Below are 18,730 nucleotides of genomic sequence, written 5' to 3'. Positions count from 1 at the left end.
AAGGATGAGAAAAACAGAACAGGCCCAGAAGGAGCTTCCAGACTTCACAGACGTGAAACACATCATGGCGCTTTCATGCGCGGGTACCCCTCACTCTCCGAATCTAATGGATTCAAGGGTTTGGCAGAGACTTCGGGTAACAAGGGAGGCTATGCCATCAAATCTACTTGGCTCCTGAGTTCGGAATAATGAGTATCAATGAATAATCAGGGACACCAGACCCATCTCCAGAAATATAGATCACAAAGTGTTCACTACCTACGTTTGGATAGTAAGAATTTGGAGAGGGAGAATTCAGGTCAATGAGAAAACCTGTAAATAAAGGTGGCAGGGGTTCCAGAGGCCGGGGCTGATGACCAAATGACAGTGGGAGCTGAGCCTTGAAGGATGGCTACAAACTGGCAACAGAGTGAGAACAATCTATGCAAGTGGGGGCAGGGAAGGGAATTCCCAGGAGAGAGAACAGCATTTGGAAAGGCCCAGTGGCCAAAGAGCTCACGACTGGTCTGAGGAATGGATGAAAAGCTAGCGTGGCTGGCCCAAATCACAGCTTACATTAAGGATTTGGGTCTTTACCCTGGCAGAAACCACTGGGAGATTTTAAGCAAAGGCGTGAGGCAGTCAGACCTGTGTATAAAGGATCACTCCAGCTTGTGGGTAGACAAGGGACTAGAGAAGGCAAGAAGGAACAGGGGACCCCCTCAGACACAGCAGTGGAGGATGGACAGCATTTTCAAAGACTATAGGAAGGAAGGAGCAGGGACTAAACCTTGTGATCAAAATCCTATCTGGGCCTACTCAGCATATGACCCACACACAGTCACTGGTGTCTCCAAGAATGACCAACCGTAAGCCATTTAGATATTGTGATGCTGGTCACAAACCTTAAAAAAAGAAGGAAATGAAGCACAGCAGCTAATACCAACCTTTCCTTGAGTGTTCCTCACTCAGCAAGGGGCCAGAATGGGATTGAAGGGGAAATTTATGGGGAACCCCTTTTCCAACCACAGAATACTTCACTTAAATCGCTGTGTTATGTCTGAAAGTTGGCTGTTTGCAGAGGACAGCAAAAATTTTCACATTTTCACAACTTTTAGAAGAATTCAAGTTCCTTACTCCAAAAAAATAGTACAACACAACTTTTGGCTTGAAAGGGATTATCCCAGTCTCTCTACCTGGATCACTTCACCATCCAGCTGGAAAACTGAGTTCCAGGCAGATGGAGGGATAGTGTCTCAACCCAACTTTTTTTTTATTATTACTTTTAATGTTTATTTATTTTTGAGAGACAGAGAGAGATGGCATGAATGGGAGAGGGCAGAGAGAGAGAGAGAGACCCAGAATCTGAAGCAGGCTCCAGGCTCTGAGCTGTCAGCACAGAGCCTGACACAGGGCTCGAACTCATGAGCTGTGAGATCATGATCTGAGCTGAAGTCGGACGCTCAGCCAACTGAGCCACCCAGGCACCCCTCAACCCAACTGGTTTTAAAGGAATCTACTTTTTTCCTGCAGCACACAGATTACTTTAGGTTAGCTTAAGTGGTATTAAATAATGTAGAAGGGACTTTTCCTCCTATCCTATTGCTGAGGAAATCTACACATTTTAGTGATTTATGTTTAACCAAGCAGATTAAATAAAAATACTGCAGTATTTTATGAAGGTGTTCTGGGGTTTAATAACCTACATGGTGGAATCATGAAATTGTCAGAACAAAAAGAAATAGCTAGGGCATGTTTTGGGGTGGTAGAAATATTCTATATTTGAAGGCAAGGGGTATAGATCTCCTGGATATATACAAAAACACTGAAGATCTGTCCATTTCCATGTATGAAATTATACCCCAATTAAAAAAAAAAAAAAAAAAAGGACACCTACGATCTCAGATTCCTTGTTCTACTGCTTGGAGTAAAGGACTCCTGACCCCAGTCTAAGAGAAGGCATTAGGTAAGTGTGTTTTATATCTACCCCATCATTCCCATATTTATATGTGGAAAATTAGGAATTATTATTAGATATGGTATCTTTAAAGATACTTACGATACCATGTGCTTTAGAGCCTTTTTTAGAGCAGATATGTGAGTAAATTAATTTTAGTCCAATTCAAATTAGAATGTTAGTATAACCATCATCTTAATTTCTTTAAAAATATACAAATAAGTCTTACGAATTATAAAATAACCCCACTTAATTCTTAGAATTGAATAACTACCTTCCAGGAAATGCAAATTGAAACATATCATCGATGAGTTACTAATTTCTAGTGGCAATTCACACCAAATTACAATTTATTGAAATGACCAATTCAAGGTTTACTTTTAAACTGCTGACACATATGTTAAGTTTCAGGTAATGGATGAAAGGCCATTTTTATTTTGGTTATAGGCAGGAGTCATAAGGAGTCAAATTTCTGCCCAGACTAGTTACTTAAACTGAATGATCTACCATTGTTGAAGGTTAGGATTCGTTAACAGATGGTTTTATACACACACACACACACACACACACACACGCTGATAACTCAATTTCCTGGGGCTGCACTTTTGGTGGTAAAGACAGTTGTCATAGTCTCACTGCTGCAGTTTCAACCAAAAAGTTGGATGATCTTAATTCAAACTGGCCATGAGCAATAGTAATCTTGAGATACGAATCCATTTAAAACACCAATTTCAAAGTTTGGAAACTCTCTGGATATAAAATGAAACACTAATAACTAAGAATTGTCTCAGTGTGCAAGAGACCTCTTCCTCCCTCTTTAAAGCTCAAGGTATATTTTCGGTTTAACCTAGCTTCTCTTTTTTCATCATCTAACATTCTATTTTGATGTGTAGGGCCCTGGACTTCCTGTTACTACATCTTGATATTCTACTGCAAATTATGACTCATTCTTAAATCATAGAGAAACTCATCAAAATCCCAAATTTCACAGCACATATGAATTCAGTCTTTTAAGAGGTCAGCATTCTTAGGACATTACTTGGAGCCGCAGAGACAAAAACACTGAACAAGTCCGTGTAGAAATTATGTCAATCCACTGTTGAGTCAACACATTTATTAGATCAATAAATATATGCTCTATGTGTAGTAATTTTAGTCTTGGTACTAGTTATGAAAATCTGTTACATGGTATGTTAAGCAAAAATAAGTTATAAAACAGCAAGTATAGTGTGACTCCAATGAAAAGTTTTATGTATGTGTGCATGTACGTGGGTGTGTGTCCATACACACACACACATTGTAGAAGACTGAAAAAAATATACACCAAAATGTCAACGGTGGGATTATGGGAGATGTTTATATTTTTCTTCGTGGTTTTCTGACTCTTCCTAACGTAATTCACATTAACTATTTTTTTTTAATTTTTTTTTAACGTTTTATTTATTTTTGAGACAGAGAGAGACAGAGCATGAAGGGGGGAGGGGCAGAGAGAGAGGAAGACACAGAATCGGAAGCAGGCTCCAGGCTCTGAGCCATCAGCCCAGAGCCCGACGCAGGGCTCGAACTCACGGACCGCGAGATCGTGACCTGAGCTGAAGTCGGACGTTTAACCAACTGAGCCACCCAGGCGCCCCTCACATTAACTATTTTTTAAAACAGAAGTAAAACCTCCTGACTTGTAGAAAATATTGTTATGCTAGTGTGATCTCAAATATACTTATAAATCAATCTACAAAGGGGGAATTATGGATAACCAGGACATAAAAAGCTCTTGCCGGAAACATACAGAAAAATCTGACAGGAGTGGAGTCCTTCATTCAAATGACCCGTGTTGCTCCCGTGTGTGTGTGTGTGTGTGTGTGTGTGTATGTGTAGGTGCAGGCCCTCATGAAGGGGCAGAAGCCAGCTGCCTGCAGCCAGGGCACAGCCAGAATAGAGAACCCATTTCTTTTAAAGTTTAATGAGGAACCCCAGGTCTGGAGAACATGGAGATGGCTGAATCATTCCCTAGGACTGGAAAGGAGCAAAGCAGTATTAATTCATAGGCAGTAATTCACCATCACCAAAAAAAAAAAAGAAAAAAGAAAAAAGAAAAAGGACTCTACTCCAGGAAGTCACATCCTTGGACAATTTTCTGTTAGTGTTTTGGGTTTGTCAGTAGGTAATGTTCTATAACCATATTGGTTTTTTGAATTGGATAGGTATATAAAAATAATTGGGTAGCACAGAACACACAAAACCCAGTATCTGACAGCTAAGAAAGGAATATTTTAATTTATATGCACTGACTGGAAGGACTTTAAAACCGATTTCAGGAAAAGATTCAAGTTCCAAAAAGTTATTACAAATATAAATTTCAATATATGATCTCAGACTTACATTTACTGTATATTACAGTTTTGAATTATTAATTTTTTTAAATAAGAAAAAGAGATCTTTAATAAATGTTTTAGGAAACTCCAAAATTCAAACAGGGCTGAAAAATCACTACTTTCCCTATCTGGGCTATTGCCGTTCTGGTCCAAAAAGCATTAGTATCAAGTGAGCGAGGTTCAGAGATGGTCTAATTCAGCTCACAAAGGTAAACCATCACAATTCATCACTTAAATGTCCTTCTATTATGTATTACTGACCAAAAAAGAAAGGGAGAGAAAATTCACGCACACTGTATTACATATGTGGCAGAAAAGTACAACTTATAACTTGTAAATGTCCTGTCCATTGAATGGCTGCCTATAAAAGACTTATCATCGTTAATGTAAATAAAGCTTCTCAATCTGGCCACTACTGACATTTGGAGCTGGAAAATTACTTTGGGGGGCTGTTCTGTACTTTGCCAGATGTGTACCAGCATTCCTAATTCTTTACCCCACTAGATGCCAACAGCACCCCCTCTGGTTAAGACAACCAAAATGTCTCCAGATATTGCCAAATGTCACCTGGGGGAGAAAATTACTCCAGAAAGTCTGTTTATCCAGACTGGTTTGTAGTTTGCTCAAAGGGGCCTTTCTTGAGCCTTTGGAAAGCTTTTTTTCCCTTATCTATTTATTGTAAGTTCTGTTATCCTACTCACAGCTTTCAATGCAACAATTTATTGAGCATCTACTCTGTGCCAGGCACCATGTTAGGGACATCTGTACTTGTGTCCACTGACTCACACCCTAGTTGAGCTGTTTTCAGGACATGCTTTGCGACCATAAGAGAAACACCAACACCTCAAAAACCCTCAAGAGTATGTCCCCAGCAACAGGTTCTTGTCAATAAAGCAACCCCACAGTTCCAATCAGGTTCCTTAAAATTCTTTACCCTTTTTAGCAACTCTACACATTTCCAACATTTAAAGGTTTAAAAAGGAAAAAAAAAAAAAAAAAGGCCAGAAGGCCTTTGCTATTTTGCTATATTTGGCACAGAAAGACCATCAGGGGGTTTTGCAGGCAGGATCATTACTGGAAACTCTAAAAACACTTATGGACAGTCTTCTTAACTGTCTGACCCACATGCCCTCCTAACACAATTTGTAATTTTATAATCCCCATAAAGTGAAACCCATAACTGACCTATCCCAAATAAATGTGTGTCACAGACAAAGAAAAAGGGAGAGAGATCAGAGGGTATTTTGTTTGGCAATAAAGCAATAAGGCTCAGAAATCGATTTGAGTTCATTAATATATGCCTGGAACATGCTTAGTTTCTCATCTCCTCTGGCTCCCCACCTTCCACACCCCCTCCAACAAAGACATAAGCACAGAAGAGAGAGGATGGGTGTGTTTAAGCTGCTTGGGCAATAGAAATTTTACACACACACACACACACACACACACCCTACACACAACTGGGAAAGAAAAACCTGTAAGTCTGAAATCCAAAATGGCCAAAGTGACTTCAAAGTTTCAAGATAGTGCCCTGAAAAGGTTGTTGGCCAGCTGCACCTCTAAGTAAATAAAGCCAAGCCGTAACTTGTCTCCCTCTGCAGCACAGGGCTCCCTGGGCTGACAGTGGCTGCACAAAACCCCTCCTGTGCCGAGCAGCGGAAACTCCTAATGAGATTAGTTGGTGTGTGTGCAGACATTACTTAGCAATGACTAAAGGGGCTCTCTCTTCCTGCAGCAGCCAGTGGAAAATTCAGGGAACTTTTTCCCCCTGCAGCAGCAGAATCCCTTTAACCCTCTCCCCAGCCAACTTCCAAAAACAACTCAGCCTCCCCCAGCCCCCGTCGGGCTGGGGTGCTGGGGGTAAAGACCGGCCAGGGGCTTCCAAAAGCGGGAGGGTAGGAGGGGGCCGGCTGGGAAGGGGCGGGGGACCCCTCGAACACTACAAAGGAAACTGTAAAAGGCACAAATACATAAACCTGAGAAGGAGCAAACCAGTTTCTTTGTGAGCTCCTCTAGTGAGTCATTTTCAAGATGCTGTCTGCTGCCAGTTTCAAAGCGGAAGCGCATGGCAATTAGTCTTGCCGTTTCCAGACAAGCCAGAAACTCTCCCGACACTCGTTTTTTTTTTTTTCTAAAAAGCCCCTTTTGCAGTTTCTGAAATAACATTTCTTACTCCCACCCCCACCCGCCACCTAAATGCAGCTTGTCCTCACGAAGGTTCGGTTCAGAAAATATAACAAAACCGAGACCTCTTATTTTTCTTTAACTCTCCAAAATTTTAATTCCTCCTCCCGAAAGTTAAGTAGCATTACAGGCCAACATTCAGTTGCAAGCTGAAGAGCCCCTTCCTAAAGAGCTGGGGGCTCCAAGACCGTCTCCTGCCCCGATCCTCTGCCCAAACCGTGTCCAGTAAAGACTCCACTGGCTTTTAAAGGTCCACCTGGGCGTGCACCTGGGGCGGTGACCCGGGCGGGGGTCACCTGCCGAACGAGAATGGAAGCGACCCCCAGCCCCACGTCTTCGTTCCCCACGCCCTCCGCGTCCCCCTCCACCCCTGTCCTCTCCCCGAATCGGAGCGTCGGTGCCCACTGCCACCCCAGGAGAATGCCAGCCCCGGTTGGAAGGTCGGCGGTGGCCCAGCCTCCAGGCACGCAGCCCGTCCCGCCGCCGTTCCTCCCAGGGACCCCAAGTCTCCACGTCCCCTCCTCCCCCCCACCCCCCGCGCGCCCCCTCCTCCGAGCTGCAGCGCAGCCCCAGGGCAGGGTGCCGCCGGCGCGGGGTCGGACGCGGCGCGGAGCTCCCGCCGGGCGGGCGGCGCGGGCGCAGGAGCATCCCCCTCGGCGCCCCCTTCCCAGGCCCGCAGCCCACCCCGCGGCGCCCACCAGCCCCACCCCCACCAAGCCAAAGAAAAGAAAGAAAAAGCACCCCCGACGAAACTTTGCAACTGTCCGAGCAACAGGCAGAAACCCCTGCTACCTACCCAGATGTGGGGGAGCTTTCAAGATCCTTCTTCGGGGGAATTTCTAGGAGGAACCGGGCGAAAGCCCCCGACTTTCCATGCTGACAGGCGTCTGCAGACGGTCTGTTGCTCTTGTAATGAGATCCTGATTTTTCCCCCTTTTTTTTTCTTTCTCTCGCTCCTCTTTTTTTTTTTTTTTTTTTTCCTCTGGTGTGTGTGTGAGAGCAGGAAGTTGGAGCAGTCAGGCCGAGCCGGCTCACTTCCTTTACTGCATTATTCCCCAGGCGGTGTGCAGTCTGTGTAAACAGGCTTTTCCGCCCCGCGCCGCGCGCCCCGGCCGCGGCTGTGCGCCGGGGCTGGCCGCCGAGGCCCGCGCATACTCCGCCGCCTGCGCCCCGCGCGCTCGCCCCGCACCGCGCCGCGCCCCCGCCCGCCGCGCGCCCCGCTTCCTGCTCGGCCACCCCAGGGGAGGAGCCTCCGGACCCTCTGTGACTCCGGGCGGCCGCAGCCCCTCCCCAAGGCCGGGGACTGCTTGGCCAGAAACCCAGAGAAGCGGCCCCCCGGCGCGCGGGTGGGGACCCCCGGCTGCGGTGGACCCGGGGATCCCTCCTTTCCCCTGAGCGGGGAGGAGGGGGGGGGGGGTCTCTGCGCTGAGCACTGCAGTGGGGTCGTGTCTTGCCCAGTTGGCCTGGGCTGGAAGGCCCAAAGCGAGGAGGCCGCTAGACTTGGCTGTTTTCTGTTAGCTGGGATGGCTGAGTTGTGGGGCAGTGGGGCACGGGGAGTGGGGTGCAGAGTTGGGTGGCTTTGGGCAAAGGGCTGCTTTTATCGTCGGTGGGGACGTGATTGCTTAGGAGGAGATGTTTTGATGTCCAGAAAAGGAGGCACGGTTTCTGTCTAGGGATGGACACAGTTTCTGTCTAGAGTTTAAAAAAAAAAAAAAATGCCAGAGCTCAGAGTAGGGGGCCCACTTTGGGGAAAAGAATAAGGAGCCATAAATTGAAAGCCAGGATTTGTCAGGAAGAGACCTTTCTGGCCGTTTACTATGGCCTACCGCAGGCCCAACCTTCCCTGCCCTGCAAAGGAGCTCCGGAGGGAAAGGAGCAGCCACCAAGGGGGCCCGAGTGACTGAGGCTTCAGAAGGAGGCTCTGTGGTCGCCAGACAGGACTATACGCCACAGGATCTCTCAAGGACGGCCCACCCAGAGGACTCAGGCCAGGCTGTCACTGGAGAATTTGTCCATTGCCCTGAGACTGCTCTTAGGAGGAGGGGGTCTGTGAAAGGGTCCCTCACCCCCAGCACTGTGCTCCACCCCAACTGCTCACCTTCCAGAAGCCCTCCATTTCTGTGCCTCCACCCCTTAGCAGGACAGCCGGATGGTTCTCAAACTTGAGTGTGTACCAGCATCCCATGGGGGGCTGGGGCTGATAGACTACGGGTCACCTGGGTCTCACCTGCCAGAATTCCTGACTCAGCCCAAGCTTCCTGTGAGAATCACCTGGGGAGTAGTTTGAAAAACTACTGGTCTCTATACACAACCAAAACCAATCAAGTCAGATTCCCTAGGGACAGGGCGTGAGTCCTTTCAAAAGGAACACATGCTAAGAGTTCCTCCACTTGGTTTCTTATTTTTGCAGTCTTTTCTAACGACTATTTGTTTGTGAATCTCTCACTTCTGTCTACTAACTGTGGGCTTCTAAAGGGCAGGCATTGTATTTTACTCAAGTGGGTACCAGCTCTCAACCCCTAAGTGCCTGTCAGAGCACCTGAGTCCATTCCAAAGCATTTGCTTCCTGGCTGGTATGGATAGTTCAGAGAGGTGAGACATGGCCCACCAGGTCTCTGAGAAGGGTGGGAAAACATGAGGTGAGGGCAAGCTAAGAGGGCGCAAAAGCAGGAGAAGGAATGGGGAGGAGAGCTGTTTATCAGCCCCTGATTTTCTACAGCTAATTTTCCACCTTAGGGATTATTATAATCCCTAGTTGGCTTCTCTTGTCACTCAGGAGAGTTCACTCCATGTCCCCGTGTGATCCAGCAATCTGTAGACTGGGAGAATGTAAACTTATTTTATTATACTTCTCAGGGAGGAAAAAAATCACTCACAATTGAGAACACCACCATCGCTTTATTTTAAAAAGTGTAAGCCAAAGCCAAACATAAGTATATTCAAAGCCGGTAGCTTTCATGATTTTTATTGTATTTTTTTTTTCACAGTAAATCTTTGGAGAATCCTAGTATGTATGAGAGAAAAGGTGTACATGCTTTCATCAGGCAGTTTGATTGTTCCGAAGAAATGCTTCCCTGTTTCAAGTACACATGAAACATGGACGGCCCTAGGGTTTCTCAGGCCAAATGAAGACCTCTGAAGTTTTTCTGGTGTTTTAGATTGTCCACACCACTACTCCCAGCTCTCCATATGAATGAGTAATTCAGAGCTGACTCTGCTCTTCCTCAAAGCACAGGGAATAACTTTTACTTTTATGTGTTTCCAGGTTCTGTCCTTGGCGTTCTAAGGGAAAACTGCTGTTACTTGGATGCTATCACAAATGCCATAGACTGGGTGACTTAAGTGATGGACATTTATTTCTCATCGTTCTGGTGGGTGGGAAGTCCAAGATCAAGGTGCCAGCAGATGTGGTCCTTGGTGAGAACGCTCTGCCGAGCATGGACCCCATATAGCCTTTTCTCAGTAGACACATGTGGGGAGAGAGAGAGGAGGGAAACTCTCTGGTGTCTCTTTTCATGAGGACACTAATGAGGGAGCTCCACCCTCATGACTTCATCTCAAGCGAATTACTTCCCAAAGCCCCCACCTCCTAATACCACCACATTGGGGGTTAGGGCTTCGATGTTAATTTTTGGGAGATACAAACTTTAAGTCCAAAACAAGTGCTATTTGTTTTCCATGCTTCCTGCCCACTATCAAAAAGTAGCCAAGAAGTGTGGCATTTAGTGTTGTATGATCCACACTCTTCTTTCTATGCTTTTCTTGCAAAACAAACAGGAGTTAAGACTAGATGGGTTATGAGTAAGATTTCTGTAGTTTCTTTGGGACCCCTTTTGAGCAGGTAACGAGGCCCAGAATCATTAATTTCTGCTGGCCAAGAAAGTGTTAGTCTCTCTCAGCTTTGATGAGAAGAGCTGAGATCTCAACAGAGATGGGAGTTAGTCAGCATAATGTGATGGAGGGTGCTGAGGCTGGATGGAGGAGGGTCAGCCCAACGAAACCCTATGGATAAAAAGTGGAGGAGGGCTGGGTTTCCAGAAGAAAATAAAAACCCTCGTTCCAAAAGAAGGGATGTATTAGTCAGCTTTTGCTGGACAGTGTTTGTTACAGTGTAACAAAAAAACTCCAACCCTCAGTGAGCTGGGTATGGTTAGCTGGGTTCTGGTCTGCTTCACCTATCTTTTCCTTTTGGGACCTAGGCTGAAGGAATATGTTCGACTTGAGACATATGGTTCCCTAGGAAGCCAGGAGGTCAAGAGAGATGAGTAGAGACACATGAGGTCTCTTAAAACCTCTGCTTAGGACTCTCACACCCTCACTTTCACTCACAATCCATTGGGGAAAGCAAGTCATATGGCCAAGTCTAAAGTCAATGGGACTAGGGGAAGGACAAGGAGGGAAGGGAGAATTCTAAACAAGTAATACAATCTACCACAAGAAAAAAATGGATGCTGGATATACAAAAATAGCAAATCTGTCAGGTCCTTCATAATTTAACATTTCACAATGTATAACAGAATGGGATGCTATGAAAAGTAAAAAAAAAAAATACAGATGGATGAGGAAGCATAATTAGATAGGGCAAGAGATGAAAATGAGTTTTAGAATATATCAACTAAAATATTCTAGAATGTAGCAGAACAAATCATATATAAAACTTATGAATTGATGGTATTAAACATGAATTAATAAATTTTGGAAGAGACTCAAAAGTGGGTTGCCATCACTACTTTGAAGACTGCGTCTATAATGGAGGGATATTTAGGGGCTGGGAATGGAGAACCAAAGCCTGATGGAAAGGCAGCCTATTTGGGTGGAAAGTATACATTTGGAATCAGGAGTTTTGGGATCCAGTCCCATACCTGACTTGTCCTAGCTATGGGACTTGACTAAGTCACTCACCGTCTTTGAGCCTGCATGAGCGTCAGTTTTTACTGATTTTTACAGTGAATGCCAATTTTACATTAAAACAACATGTGTTATAGACTAGGATTCAAAGACATTCATGAACTTCATTTGAAAAACTACTTAAAAGAATTTTATAGACTTGTAGGCAGACCCCTGTGGGAGTCTGCTTTCCTCCTTTTGTGTTGTTAGAGGTCTTTCAATGGGGACATTTGAGAAGCATTGATTCAGACCATCTTTTTTGCCCTCGGACTGGCCACCCATTGGCAAGAGTTTGGCAAATTACAGCCAACAGGGCCTGCTGCCTGTTTCTGTATGACTTTCAAGTGAAGAAGAATTGACTTCTTTTAAGAGTTTTTAATTGTGGCAAAAAAAAACAACATAAAATGTGCCATTTTTTTTTTCTCTTCTGAAATGGTACATGCCACTTCCACTAATATTTCATTGGTCAAAGAAAGTCATCTGGCCAAGCTTAACATCAATGATGTGGGAACTGTAATGCTTCTACAGGGAAAGCCTGGTAAGGAGCAGCTAGTAGGAAACAATGATGAATGTTTTCACATTAATATAATCTATCCAAGAATTATTCAATGCTACAAGTTTTTATTCAGTCACTCTTGCATTCTCACACTTATTTAATTCTTCCTACACTCCTTCAAAACTCCAAAACTTCCTATCCCATCCTACTCCTTGTTGATGACCTTGCAATCCCATTTCACTGGAAAAAAAAATCAAAACAATCAGAAGAGAAATCCCACGTGATCTCCCTACCTGTCTACCTGCTTTTGTAGCCATATATGCTACCTTCCCTTGGATTCACTTTCCATGTTCCTACTTAGGGTTGACCCTTCATTTGTCTACTCCATCAGATTGCCTCCATCTACTCAAACTCATTGCCCCAGCTACTCTTTAATCACTTCCACATTGTCAGTTTCTACTCTGTACTGGACTATTCCCAACAGCATGCCAGCATGTTGCAATTTTTCCAATCTTAAAAAAAAATACACAACACCTTGACCACATTCCCTCTCATGATACGCCTCTATTTTTAGTTCTCATCTTTGAAAGGGTGGTTTATGCATGCGGTCACTATGTTCCCCCTTCTAATTCTCTCCTGAACCCACTACTCTATCAATGCCTCAGTGACCTCAGTGTCGTTAAGCCAATAGTCAGTTTTCAGTCCTCATCTTCCTTGACCCATCAGCAACCTGGAAATTTCTCTGCGTGCCATTTATAAATGTACACATACCTGGTTTTCATTCCCTCTGACCACTGCTTCTCAGTGTTTTTTGTGTTCTCCTTGCCATTTCCCTGATTCCTCCATGGCGGAGAACTTCAGGAAGCAATAATGGATTTTCTTTTCTCTGTCTCATACTCTCTCCCTTGGTAAGTTCATCCAGTCTTATGATCTTAAGCACATTCTACTCATTGTTCTCTCTCAAACTTATAACTTATGCTTGGACCCCTCCCATTAATTCCATACTTGTAAATCCCATGCCTATTTTACATCATCAAGTGGATTTCTGATAAGCATTTTTAATGTAATATGTCCTAAAATCATCTCAAACCTCCCCCAAACCGCTCCTCTTATAGACTTTCTCATCTTAGTAAGTGGCACTTCTATTCGTCCGTGTGTCCCAGCCAAAAACCTGGCACCTATTCATAATTCTCCTCTTTCTTTCCTTTAGAATACCTGTCTGACCCACCCACAAATTCTGCTAGCTCTACCCTCAACATATATTGTAAAAAATCGATCACTTCTTTCAAGTACACAGTGCAATTCAGTGTGTTCCCGTTGTTATGCAACCAATTTCTAAAACTTTTTCATCTTGCCAAACTGAAGCCGTAGATCGATTGAACACAGCTTCCCACTCTCCCTTACCCCACCCCCTGGCAACCATCATTCTACTTTTCTATTTCTATGAATTTGACTACTTTAGATATCTCATGTAAATGGAGTCATACAGTGTTTATTTCTTCATGACTGGCTGATTTCACATGGCACAATGTCCTCAATAGTCAGCCATTTGTATCACGTGACAGGACTTCTTTCCTTTTCAAGGCTGAATAATATTCCATTGCATGTCGATACCACTTTTTTTGTAAAAAACCGTGCATCTGTTGATTGATATTTGGTTGCTTCCACCACTCGGCTGTCATGAATAATAAGAATTCACCTTTTTAAACTGTTGAAAACAAATCAAAGGAAGAATAATATGTTATAGCGTGTAAAATTATATGAAATTCACATTTCAGTGTCTATAAACAGAGTTTTATTGGAACATAGCCATGCTCATTCACTTACATGTTGTTTAATGCTGCTTTTGCACTGCAATGGCATAGTTGAATAGTTGTGACAGAGACTGTGTGGTCTATCAAGCTGAAAATATTTACTTTCTGACTCCTTACCAGAAGAGTTTGTCAACCCCTGGCATAGGGCATCTGAGACAAATGAGATTCTGCTGTTTTGGTTTTTGGTTTGGTTTTAACTGCATTTTCTTCCATGTTCCAGAGAAAGCCCTTCCTTGGCACACTGGGTAAAAATCTTAGTGCCTTTAACACACTTCACATCCAGGAAGTTCATCTTCAGAGGAAACCAAGTTGCTGTGCTTCATTTAATTCCTCTTATTTGGTCTTCTGACAAGGTGGAAAATACAGTCCCAGCATCTGAGACAGCCTTTCAGGCCCTTCTCTCGTCTCTGACCAGATCTACGCCTTTGTTCCTGATGATTCCCAGCCCTGGTTATACATCAGAACCAACGTACCAGGGCCTCAGCCCTGAGAGTCTGAGGTTGAGCCTAGGAATCTGTGTTTCTCCGCCCAGACAACCTCTTTCCTCATGAAACCTTTATAAATGTCTTCTTCATCCTTTGGAGTCAGCTCAGACCCCATTTCCTCTGAGAAGTCTTCCAAGATCCACCAGATGAAGTACAAGGCCATTTCTCCTGAACCCCCAGAGCATAGTGTTTGAACTTTATGACTTAGCATTATTTATAGAACTTGTTACTCTGTGCCCCCCCCCCCATTCCATCTCTGTATCACCAATGCCTGCCCCAAAATGCTAATTTGTTGCTGTGGAATCAATCAATTCATCAATAACACTTTTTTGGTTGGATTGTTCAGCGTATTGTTAATACAAGGAATGATATACCACAAAAGATTGTGAGTGATGTTGGACAGTACTGACTGAGATGTGAACAGTCACCGGGAGGAAGACAACTGACGACTCTCACAGGGCATTAAAACTGATTCCCAGCCTCAGATCTTTTAATTTCAAAACTCATTGAAATTCATTAACACTGCAACCTCCATATCCACCCCAAGTTTACGTTGCATCAGTAGAGGGGAAGGGAGAATAAAATACAGTGTTAGGGTGTCACAACTCCACAAACTGTGAGTCACTGCTGTAATTTCCAGGATGAGGGAAGCGGAGACACTGTGCTGAGCTGCTGGTCAAAATCACTTCCTTCATTGTAGAGATGTGGCGTCCAGAAAGATGCAAATGGTCTTGGGCCTTTTCTCTTTCAGTGATGCCCAGAGTTCCGGTATAAACAACTGCTTTGGATTTTAAATGTGTAGATCGAGAAAAAAGGTATTTCAATCTCTTGTTTTGATCCCACGGGTTGCATACAACTTTGTAGGAAACTGCAATCCTTCTTTTTCAGGCAGCATCAGACAGAGGAAGCCCAGGAGATACCTGGTGGGTAGGTAGGACGTCATGCTGTGCATTAATGGCAAAGATGGGTAAGTGGCTATTTAGGGGGTTTCAAAACTAACTCCTTAATGGTAGAAAAAGCTAAGGCACTGGAGGTTGATTATCACCTTTTAAAAATCCCTGAAATTCAAAAGAGAATAGTAATTTGAGAGCAGGAAAGGAAGGCCAGGGGCCACAACTAGGCTTGCCAGAGATAATAGTAGAGTAGGAGTCTTCAGAGCAAGTAAAACTCCAGGGCCAACCACAATGATTCAATCCCTTCTCAAGGGTCTATTTGCATGGGTTGATAGGCTTTGTCTGAGGAGGCTGGAGCCAAGTGAGAGATCTGACACAAAATCAGAATAAATGAAGTTGTTTCACCTGAAATTTCAGGATATTCTGAAACCAAGTACTTCTTCCCCTTGTGGCCCAGCACACAGATGGGGAGAGGGTGTTTCCCCCACATTGGCCCTGAACCTCGTACTCCTTGCAATCAAGAGGAAGCCCCCAAACAAGGAAGTCAGATAACTCATGCCCCTAAGACATAGGGGGACACCTTTATTCCCTCATGTTTCTGTCTGGGAGAATCTCTAGTAGGAAAGAGAGAGAGAAGGTCTCTGACTAGCAAGTGTAGGAGAAGAAACTTCAGTGTTTGGCCCAGCTCCTTCCTTCTTCCTCTTTGGATCCAGCTTGTCTGGAGAAGATACAGTCTCTGTTCTCCACGCCGGGGGATGCTTACAGTTTTCCAGCTTGGCCCAGGTAGGTAAGTTTAATCTGGGAATGAAACTACATCTAGCCAACTGTGCTCATCGATGGAAGGTTCATCCTTCACTTTAGCTTTTGTAGTAAGACTATCATTTGGATCTCCATCCATCTGGCTCCTGTGCCTCTATCAGTTGGTTCTGAGATGGGACAGGAAAGAGAGGTGTTATTTATTGGGCTGGGGGTCTACCCAGCCAGCTCATGCTAGACACCACTCTTGGAATTCCAAGCAATAACTCGAGAATACTGTGTTTGCAGGGGAGAGGGGCACAGTATTGAGTTCCCACAGGAACAGGCAGAGGTTAGACAATGTCACAAATGAGGCATCCCTGGTCACAGGGCCTCATGTGTACCCACAAGTTGATGAGGCTATGAAGTAACCCAGAGATGGAAGAGAAGAAAAACACTATTCTGCAGGCTGCTGTCAGGAACCAGGCACCGTGGTTTGTAGGTAAGGGAAGCTGGGTGATGTTGTGCTATTGAATTAGCTTTAAACTAACTTCTGTAGGGCTCTGTGAGCGCTCTAAGGACAGACGCTAGGGTGAAATGAAGGGGAGTAGCATCTTCTCCCTGGAAAATGTCAGTAAAAACTCTTACAAAGGGGTGAGACTTGATAATATTACATTCAGCCTCCTTCATCTCCATAGCAATGTATATTTGTTGAATAAATACCATGGATACTCAAGGAGGAAAAATTATTATTAGAAAATGTATATAATGCCTCAGTCCAAAAAGTGCCATTGAGAAGATGAACTCAGTCGGCCCTAATAGCATGAATCCTGTTTTATATTTGATACAACCTGAGGAGTAGAGATATTAAGTGATTAATGAGTTCAAGGTCACATAGTGAACGACAGACTGCAATTAAAATCCAGGTTTTCTGACCAAAATATAAATCCTTTCCACTAATCTTTGCTGTGTGACAACAGAGGACCACGGGACCTAAAGAAAAAAAGGCCAAGAAGGAGAGGTGGGGAAACCACTGGCAGGTCAGGTCCTACCACTAACAAGTCTTCCTGCATTTCTTAGTTTCAGCCTCTGCGCCTGGAAAACGGTGAGCCAAGGGCATTGGACCAGAAAGTGTCTGAGACTCTGACATGCTGTGAAGGTCCTGGATGGTTCTCCGCGTTAGCTCACCTATCTCAGTAATTCAAAGCAATTCTGACTTAGGAAGCCGGTGCCCAGAATCTGCTCAGTGGAAGGTGGGGCATTCAGTCTGTTACCTAGAGCAGCAGATTGAAAACTTTAACCAACCTACAGCAGGAAATTAAGTTTACGTCTAAACCCAATGCACATCTACATGGACTTGAAACAGGTTTCAGAAAACAGTTTTTCTTCTTAACTTCTTTTTTTAACATTTACCCTATGATACCTTATGACATTTTCTATCCTATTTATTTGTTTAGAAGATGTTGGTTAAAGCCCACCGATCTGATTTTATGACCCATGAATGGTATGAGACACACAGATTGGGAAGCTGAAAACTGAGAGGTGGGACAGAGCATGGGAAGACAGGATCACAGAAGCCAGAGAGAGCAACTAAGAGAATTGGCTATCATGCCAAGGGAGAGTACGTGGCTGTGTGCGTATGAGCCGGCGTCCTGCTAAACATCCCTTCATGCTCTCACATTGTCAACTATCACACCAAGCGCTTTCCCACCTCTGCCGAGAAGGTATCTTCCCCAAATGCAATATTTAAAGGGTACTTTTGAGCGTCCTAGCTTGGTTTATCCCTGGCTTGACTTATCAGCTGGTCAGTCAACAAGTTTCTTGAGGAGCACTTCACCTGTGTACACAGCAGGCTGCTATACTTACCATGGGGGGAATGTGATATTTTAAGGGGGTGGCGCATGACATGGTCAGGGGGTTGCCAGGTAAAGGCTGATTTAGGTAGTGGTCTATGGATGGCATCACCTTGGATGGTGTGAGCCTCCACCAAACCACGCTGTTTCCTGTTTATCTGTTTAGGACGGATTTCTTGGTTTAGAAAGTGAGCCTAAACTTCTGCACGTGGTCCTTTAGTTTTGGTCTTCACCACACAAGGCCTCGTAGTTAGCTCTGATATTATCACCAAATGATCTTATTTATGCAGTTACAGAGATAGCCTGACAGACTCCATACAAGGCATTCATTGCACATCTTTAAATTTCCATCCTGTTCTCCAAATACCCTGCTTAAAGTGCACTAATATTTTTGTGGGTCCCTAATTTATATGCTGCTAGCACAGTAATAGTATAATATATTGTGTTTTCTATGTAAAAAGCCACAGCTGGTTCAAGGCAAACAATGAAAATACACCACAAGTTTTATAACTGTCTTTTAGCATTTGTTCAGCTTGCAATATACTGAGAACCTCCAAAAATGGTCATGGTCTATGCCTTTCTCAACTGTGAGAGGCCCACCCCCAAAATTTGGTGACACAATTTTCTTGGAACATTTGCAAGTGAATTCACTTATAAGAGAGAACATTCCTTTCTCAGAGTGGCTGATATGCTTACCTCTCCTGCCCAGAGGATCCTCCTAGGTAATGAGAAAGCCAAGTTAACATTTGAGAATTTGTTGCTTGGTGATCGATAATTAAAGTACCATGAAACGAATATCTTATCATAGAGGGTACTCTCTGGAAACCAGAAAATGCTCATTCCCCAAATACATTGTCCCCAACTCTACATTCTGTTAGACAGTAAAGCCAAAGATGGCCTTTCTCTTTGTGCTCCATTCTTATTTCTAAGTTTATGTATTTATTTATTTATTTAAGAGAGAGAGAGAGAGAGAGAGAGAGAGAGAGAGAGCACGTGTCAGTGCATGCATAGACACATAAGTGGGAAAGGGGCAGAGAGAGAGGGAGAGAGAGAGAACCCCAAGCAAGCTCTGCAC

The 18,730-nt window shown here is 44.1% G+C and overlaps 1 protein-coding gene across 2 annotated transcripts in view; it reads right to left on the bottom strand.

Moving 5' to 3' along the window:
- The window catches only part of ELK3 (ETS transcription factor ELK3), a 67,880-nt gene extending 60,168 nt beyond the window's left edge, over positions 1-7,712 (bottom strand). Inside the window, exon 1 of one of the 2 annotated variants that reach the window (XM_060656703.3) lies at positions 7,289-7,712. The gene's annotated coding sequence lies outside the window, so the exon portion shown is untranslated. The remainder of the gene's footprint in view (positions 1-7,288) is intronic. The other variant, XM_060656702.3, reaches the window with a different exon arrangement.
- Between the last annotated feature and the right edge of the window lie 11,018 nt (positions 7,713-18,730).

Source organism: Panthera onca, chromosome B4, assembly GCF_046562875.1.
Source record: "Panthera onca isolate mPanOnc1 chromosome B4, mPanOnc1 haplotype 2, whole genome shotgun sequence".
Lineage (NCBI taxonomy): Eukaryota > Metazoa > Chordata > Mammalia > Carnivora > Felidae > Panthera > Panthera onca.
Note: the sequence above shows the minus strand (reverse complement) of the source record. Positions and strands in the feature narration are given on the sequence as shown.